Genomic DNA, 7,942 nt, shown 5'->3' on the forward strand with positions numbered 1-7,942 from the left:
ATGGCGAAACCCCATCTCTACTAAAAATCAAAAAATTAGCCAGGTGTGGTGGCGGGCGCCCGTAATCCCAGCTACTCGGGAGACTGAGGCAAGAGAATTGCTTGAACCTGAGAGGCGGAGGTTGCAGTGAGCCGATATCGCACCACTGCACTCCAGACTGGGAGACAGAGCAAGACTTAGTATCAAAAAATATATACAAATACAAATTAAAAAGTGGTGGGCGAAGCCCCCAGTGAACCACTGGAATCCCTTCTACATGCCCCTCCAAGACAAACGCCCCGACATACACTCACAGCCCAGCACAGCATCACCCTATACTCCATCCCACGTGCACCTGGCACAACCTCTGGCCTGCCCATCCCCCTCTTCTCAGCTCCTCCCCTCCCCGCCCCCTCCACGACACAGTCTTGACAAGAAGGTCCCCAGAGATAGCAACAAGTAACTAGCACCTTAGGCCAGGCTGAGAGTGTGTCAGATGTGGCCTCAAGGCAGGGCAGGGTGGGGCTGGCCCAGGAACCAGAGACCTTTTCAGAATCCGGGCTCAAGGACAGGGAGAGGTGTTTCGTGACAGGAAAGAAAGAATCACTCTAGCAGCCCCGGAAAGCCTGTCCAAGGGGAGTCTTGGAGCTCCTCTAGAAAGATCCTCCTCTCTAGTCTTCCTGCCTCCAGCTCATCCCCTGCAGGCCACCATCCCCGATGCACAGTTCCAAGGCGCTTGACATGCGCTGGCTCTTAACAGGGCTTTCCCAATGCACACCTGCCAGGCCTGTCCCCCACCTCCCCTTGAGGATCAAGTTCATGCAATGCAGGTTGACATTCAGAGCCCTCAAGAGGTCCTCCCTGACCTTCCAGATGCAGCCTCCTTTCTGAAGCTCCAGCCCCCACCTCACCCTGTGCTCTCCGCTCCTTTTGGAGTGAAAGGTACCCACCCGCCTGCTTTCTGTGAGAGCACCGCACAGTGTGCAACCACAGCCTGGCCCAAGTGAGTGGAGAACCTAGAGGCCAGGGTCTGACTCATTTCTGAGTCCTCAGGGCCCCTTGGACACAGGGAGCCCAGAAGGGCAGGGGAGTAATGGTAAGTTCTGCAGATTAAGAGGGCTGAGCTGGGGCCCAGTGCCAGGCAGAGAAACAGCCCTGCCTTAACCACAGACCTGCAAGGCCAGCCTGATGGGTCCCTTTAACAGGAGAGGAAACTGAGGCTCAAAGCAAGTGTCTTCTCCAAGGCCACACAGGCCTTGTTTTGGTTCCTGCATCAGTTGGCTCCCAGGTGGGAAGAGCCTGGAGGGCAGGAGGAAAGCCAATGCCAGGGGATTCTGCCCCTCTCTGTCTGCCTTGGGCACGGCTCTGGCCAAGTCTACACCCTGAGGGCTCCAGCTGCTGCCAGAATTGCTCCTCCTGGTTCCATGGTGCTGGAATTCCAGCAGAGCCACCTCCTCCCTCTGTCCCCCTGGCCTTGGGAAGCAGCAACTTCCTACTACGCTGTGATCTCATTGTCCCTTTCTTTTTTTTTTTTTTTTTTTTTTTTTGAGACTGAGTCTTGCTCTGTCGCCCAGGCTGAAGGGCAGTGGCACAATCTTGGCTCACTGCAACCTCCGCCTCCGGGGTTCTAGCGATGCTCCTGCCTCATCCTCCTGGGTAGCCGAGATTACAGTCGTGCGCCACCACGCCCAGCTAATTTTTGTATTTTTAGTAGAGATGGGGTTTTACCATCTCTTTGCTGGGATTTCCCAAAGTGCTGGGATTACAGGCATGAGCCACCGCGCCCGGCCTTCGTTGTCCCCTTCTAACGCTTCCAATCCCCTATGGTAAGTCCCCCAGTTCCACTCTGACGATTTTCATTTCCTGGCTTGGCCCCGAGTCCCGAGTGGGTGGCCCCTGCGCAGGCCCTGGCCCCACTGCCCCGACTGTTCTTCACTGACGATGGCCGACACTGCCTGACCTCCAGGTTCCTCAGCCTCACCGAGTTCTTTGGCGCCTCCGGGCCATGTTGCGTGCTGTTCCCCCTGCCTGGCTGATCTTCCTGAAGCCCTTTGCCTGGCCGGCTCCATCTATCCCTCTGCTCTGCAGCCTCTTAGCGGCGCCCTCCGTGACTCCCAGTCTTAATCCAGCTTGCTCCCCAGTCCCTCACAAGGCCCTGGCTTCCCCAAAGCCCTGGGTACTGCCTGTGCTTAGGCATCATCTGATTATTTCCTTCATGCTGGGTTTTGCCATAGGACACCCAGCTCAGGAACTCCAGGAGGGCGGGCACATCTGTCTTCCTCACAGCTGCAGCCGTGGCTCCAGAGACTGACGCTGTGCCTGGGTGGAGGTGTCTTCAGTCAATACTTACCGAATGCATGACTCCATGGAAGGATCAAGGAGTGGAGGACAAGACTGGCAGGTGGACACATGGACTGGGCCAGATCACAAAAGGTCTTAAGTATTAGCGTAAGAAGGTGAGTGGGGCCCAGGGAAGATCTTTCATTTTCCCTTCCCTTACCAGATGCCTGATTTTCTTGGGTCCCCAGGCTTATGTTGAAAGCACAATAAATGTGTTTCCTATATCCTAAAATCTTCCCAGCCACCCTGGCCCTCCCCAATCACACACACAAATTGAGCCTGGGAGGCCCAGCAGGGCATGGGGGTGGAGGCTGTGCCAGGCAGTGTGGGTCACCTGAAGGCCAGAGTCCCTTATCAGGCTCTTCTTTGCCCTGGGTGGCCTCTTGGGCCATGTTGCTGACTTCACTCCTGTCCCCTCCCTTACCCAGACAATCCAGAGGAGGGGTGATGTTAGCATAGCCCGAGGCAACCCTCAGGGCCTAGTTACAGAGTCAGCCTCAGAAAAGAGACACTGGGACCTGAAAAGAGGCATGGCGGTCCCTGGTTGCTCCCCATTAAACCCTGGCCCAGCTCAGGCCCTGGGCTCTCCTGGGCAGAGCTGTGTGGCTCTCCTGAATATGTGAGCACCAAACTTGGAGGTCTTAATTCTGGGGACTCATAGCACCGTGGGGCCGCTGTCTCTCTTCCTCAGTGAAATGTGGGCATGGTTGGCATACTTCCACCCTCATGCGGACGGTCAGAACAGAGAGGAGACACAAAGGCGGTGAGAAGGGGCGCACAGCTGGAGCGAGTCCCATAGCCTCTCTGTGCCTCAGTTTACTTGTCTGTTAAGACGGGGTCGTCTGATTATGCTAAGTCAGATAAGCCAGATGCAAAAGAACATACATTTTATGATTCCACTGATGGGAGGTATCTGGAATAGTTTAATTCATAGAGACGAAGACCAGCGGTTATGGGGGTTGACATGGGAGGGGGCGTGGCACAGGGCGTGCAAGCTTCTGTTCGGGATCATGCAGAAGCCCCGGAAATGGATGGTGGTCATGGCCACACAGGATTGTGAATGTACTGAATGCCACGGACCTGTATGCTTATAGAGCTAAAATGGTAAATTTCATGTTACGTACATTTTACTGCAATTTAAAACACACACATAAGAGGTGGACCTCCCCTACTGGGCGGGCCTGACTGGGGGGTTACATCAGGGAAAGGCCTGGGGACCTGAGCCCAGAGGAGCTGTGCTGAGCCCTCCGAAGTAGTAGTGGAAGGGCTGCAGAGTTTTGACCTCCTTCTCAGGCCTGGGACCATTCCTGAGCTCAGGGCAGGGCTGAGAGCAGGTGGAGCCCAAGGACCTGGGGTGGGGCCAGAGGGGTCCTGGGAGCTCAGCTGGCCTCCCCCAACACCCAGCCCCTCGCCTTGTCTGCACCTCCTTCTGCAGCTCAGCAAAACTCTTTCCCTTCCTTTACAGGCTGGCATGGATCATCAGGCCCACCTTCCAGGAGGGGAGACTGAGGCCCCACCAGGCTCAGAAATGCCCCCATAGTCAAATGACCTGGCCCATTCCAAGTGGAGCCTGTGACCCCACGCCACCCTTGAGCTTCTCCCACTGCATTTAAGCCCAGCCCAGCCCAGCACTGGGAGCTGTTCTGGAAACAGGGCACTGTCTGCCCCAAGTTCTGCCCGGAACTGGCCCCCCCACCTACCCCTACGTGCCCCCCTTAGTTGGCAAATGCCTTGAGAGTCTCCTTCCTTCCCTTCTCCACCGCAACCATGCTGAGAATATCCTCACAGAGAAGAAAGAGGCAAGGAGATTCCTTAAAAAGCCAAATATCCTGGTGAGAAGCTGCTATTAACCTCCTGGGAAGCTCCAGAGAAGAAATAGCAGGGAGCGGGGAGGCTGCCCAACTCCTGAGCAATGATGGAGAGCCAGGAGGCGGCGTCAGGTGCAGAGAAGAAATAGCAGGGAGCGGGGAGGCTGCCCGACTCCTGGGCAGTGATGGAGAGCCAGGAGGCAGTGTCAGGTGGCGGGTGGGCGGAGAGGCGGCAGCATCCAATGATTCCCATCACACATTCAACGTCTGGCAGCTCCTGCTGAGTGAGCACCTGCTGAATGCTCAGGGGCCTCTGCAGGCGCGGCAAACCTTGAGGGCAGAGCCGGTGGTGCCAACTCCATGATACAGATGAGAAAAGTGAGGCCCAGGCGAGGCAATGGGCATGTGGACGTAACCAAGGTCACACAGCTGAGGAAGGCCGGGACTGCAGCTTTGAAACCACATTTGTCTGAAGCCGAAGTCTAGGAGAGAAATAGGCAGATGGAGGGCAGCAGGGCAGAGATTGGACTGAGAGAGATAGAGAGAGAGAGGGAGAAGGGGAGGGATAAAGAGGGATGGAGAGAAAGAGGGAGAGACAGCAAGTGAGCCAGACCATGAGGGGCACCCCCCGACCTCACCAGCAGCCAGGGGGCAGGGGTCACCATGGAAATTGTGTGCCTTAGTGGTGATGTGGCAGCATGGGAGGGGAGGTGCAGTCTTGACTGGGTCGGGTGGGCCTCTGAGGCTCGCATGGCAGGGGTGTAGGGCAGGAGCTGAAGGGGTTCGGTCCCTCCCACTTTACTGCTGTCCCCTCTGGAGTCCTGCTGCTCCACCACTGTGGCCAGCCATCCTCTCCCCTTGCCTATCTCAGGCCCTCCTGTGCAGCTGTGGAGGACGGAGCTAGGTGGGCTGTACCTGCCTTTCCTCTCCAGCTCTGGGCCGAGCCCACTGTGCTCACCAGCCTGGGTCTAGAGGAGGAGCGAAGGTCTAAAGCACTGGGTCCTTGTCCCTGCTCTGTCACTGGTGTGCTGTGCGGCCCTGGGCAAGCCACTTTCCCTCACTGGGCCATACTTCCAAGATGGTTGAAGGTTTCCCGGATGGTTCTATTTCTGGGATTTTCACACTGTCTGAGAACAGCCCCATCTCAGAGAAATCTCTTGGGTGCTATTTGGAGAGGACTCATTCTAGAGTCCAAATCCTCAAAGCCTGACTCCCATCCCTTCGTTAAGCACCTGCCATGTACCAAGCACTGGTTCAGAAGCCAGAAGCACTGGTTCAGAAGCCAGTAATACTGGTTTCGTTGGTGAACTCAAACCCCTGACAATTCTGAACCTTGGTTTCCTCATCTGCAAAATGGGTCAGTGAGGACAGAGCCCCTCCTCAGAATGAGGAAGAGACACAAACGAGACCATTTAGGGGAATTCTCCCCACAGGCAGGTCGCTACCAGGATCCTCCTCCTGCTGGGGCCGTCTGGTCAGACAGACCTGGGTTCCAAGCCTGGCTCACCCACTCACCACTTGCACTGCCCTGTAGGAGCCCTGACCCTGACATTAGACAGGCACAGGGGTGGCCTGCCATCTGTGTTAGTCACCCCAGCCTGTCCCATTGCCTCCCAACAACCGCCACACCTCCATGCATTCTTTACACCCCTCCCCCAAGACCGGATGAGGACTTGGGTCCCTGGAGACCGAGCAAGTCTTCCCCTGAAGACTTGAAGAGACACGGAGAAGCGGAGTGAAGCAGAGCTTTCCACATATCCATCCCCTGCTCAAAAACCTTCCATGGCTCCCTATTGTCCTGCAAATGATCCAGCTCCTCCCCAGCATTTCAGCCCTCCAGAATAGGCCCGTCTGCCCCTTTCTCCCATAACTGCCCTTTCTCTAGCCTCCCTCTAGCAGCACCTGTTCCCCAGTGTCTCCTGCCCACCCCCTGTCCTCTTGCAGAGGAGGGGGAGAAGGAGGGCCATTCCAGGCAGAGGGATCATCCCGTGCAAAAGCTCCACGATGCAATGGGAGGAGTGGGGCGCAGTGGGGCCCTCCCCCGAGGTGCAGCCTGGTCCTGTGCTCTGCTGAGCGGAGTCCTCCCTCCCAGGTTCCCCCACTCCTGGGTCCCACTGCTGCCCCTGGGTTTTTCCACCTTGTTCTTCCGGAAATCCACTCAGATTTCTCTGGGGGACCGGGCGCCGCTGGGCTTCACTGTTGATTTTTCACAAGTGATTACTGGCGGTAGAATTTGTCACCTGCACAAAGAAAGGAAAATGAACCTTTCATCAGAGCCAGTCTGTGGGCCCCTGAGGAGGCTCAGCTTCAAGAGCTGGGGAGCAAGGTGTGGGCGGGGGGAGCACAGGAAAGGGAAAGGGGGAGGGGAGGGAAGGGGCAGGGCTACCCAGGGCCAGGCCCAGACAGGTAGATCTGTTTCAAGCCCCCATTCATTGGAAGATGGGGAAATGGTAGCTCAGAGAGCCTGAGAGCCTTGCCCAAGGTCACACAGCAGCTAAGGGACAGCTTACCTGGGCCCACTCGGCATCCCATGAATGCTGGCAGAGTGGGTGCCATGGGGCTCAAGTCACAGAAACAGAAAGGAATATGGCAGATGATCTGGTCCCAGGCCTCTTCAATTTCACAGAGAGACTGAGGCCCTCAGAGGGACCGGAACTTGCCAAGGACACACAGTGAGGCCACAGCAGGGCGGCGACTGGAAGGCAGAAACTTGACTGCAGGCTCCTGAACCTCAGCCCAGCTCCTTCCTCTGGCCAAGGAATCCCATAAGTGAGGCAGGTGGGGGCCCCAGCTGCAACGGTCTGTGTCCCAGGTCCGCTCCTCCCTGCTCCCCTGTCCCTATGCCCCTGGGCTCCGAATGGGTGGCTTTGGAACAACCTGCCCTCCCTGAGCCTCAGTTTCCCCACCTAGAGATGGGCACTACACCCGCCCATTTCTTGGTCTGCTGTGAGGGTTCCCATCTGCTGGCCGATGCCCGCCTCTCCCGCTCCAGGCTGCCTCCAGTCTGAGGTTTCTGTCTCTCTCTCAGCCCCCGGCCTGGGCTCCACTGTCGGTTTCACGCCTCCTCCGCCTCCACCTTGGCCAGCTTCCCTCATTGCTGTGAGCCGAGCCTGTCTTGCTCCCTCCTCAGTGCTCCCGCTGCTCAGCCATGAGGATGATCAACACCCACCAGGCTGCCAGCCACCAGCAGGAGGGAGTGCAGAGAGCGGTCCTGGCTGGCACCCACCCCTTGGCTCCCAGACCCACCCCCCCGGACCCCAGCCTCCCCAACTCATCTCCAGTGTGCACCCACCTCAGTCCTTCCAGCCCTATCTAGCCCCTCCAGCTCCCAAACCCTTTCTAATCCTCCCCACACCCTCTCCAGCTCTCCCAACCCTCCTGGCCCTCATCTTCCCCAGTTTCCTCCAACGCTATTCCTCCTGATGCCCCTCACAGCCCCCTGGATCCCTTAGGCCAGGCCGCTGTCAAAGAGGGAGTGGGACAGGGCAGTGGGTGGAGGGGCCGAGGGCTTAGAGCACTGCTCGCCCACCTGCCCATGCCCCCCTGCCTATGCCCGCCTGCCCACGCCCACCTGCCCATGCCCACCTGCCCATGCCCCCACCCATGCCCCTGCCCAACCCCACCTGCCCATGCCCCCGCCTATGCCCACCTGCCCATGCCCCCCTGCCCATGCCCCCACCCATGCCCCCTGCCCAACCCCACCTGCCCATGCCCACCTGCCCCTGCCCACACCCACCTGCCCATGCCCACCTGCCCACGCCCACCTGCCCACACCAACCTACAACGCAATGGTGGCAGCCACCAACCCTCCCACA

The 7,942-nt window shown here is 58.0% G+C and overlaps 1 long non-coding RNA gene across 1 annotated transcript; it reads right to left on the reverse strand.

Annotated features, from left to right (window-relative positions):
• Window positions 1–3,205: 3,205 nt before the first annotated feature.
• On the reverse strand, window positions 3,206–7,702 carry LOC115931923 (uncharacterized). The gene is made up of 3 exons (XR_008675023.2): window positions 6,638–7,702; window positions 6,265–6,367; window positions 3,206–4,655 (listed from the first exon to the last, which is right to left on the reverse strand). It is a non-coding gene; the product is annotated as an uncharacterized lncRNA (long non-coding RNA).
• Between the last annotated feature and the right edge of the window lie 240 nt (window positions 7,703–7,942).

The sequence above is a fragment of the Gorilla gorilla genome, chromosome 23 (genome assembly GCF_029281585.2).
Source record: "Gorilla gorilla gorilla isolate KB3781 chromosome 23, NHGRI_mGorGor1-v2.1_pri, whole genome shotgun sequence".
Classification (NCBI taxonomy): domain Eukaryota; kingdom Metazoa; phylum Chordata; class Mammalia; order Primates; family Hominidae; genus Gorilla; species Gorilla gorilla.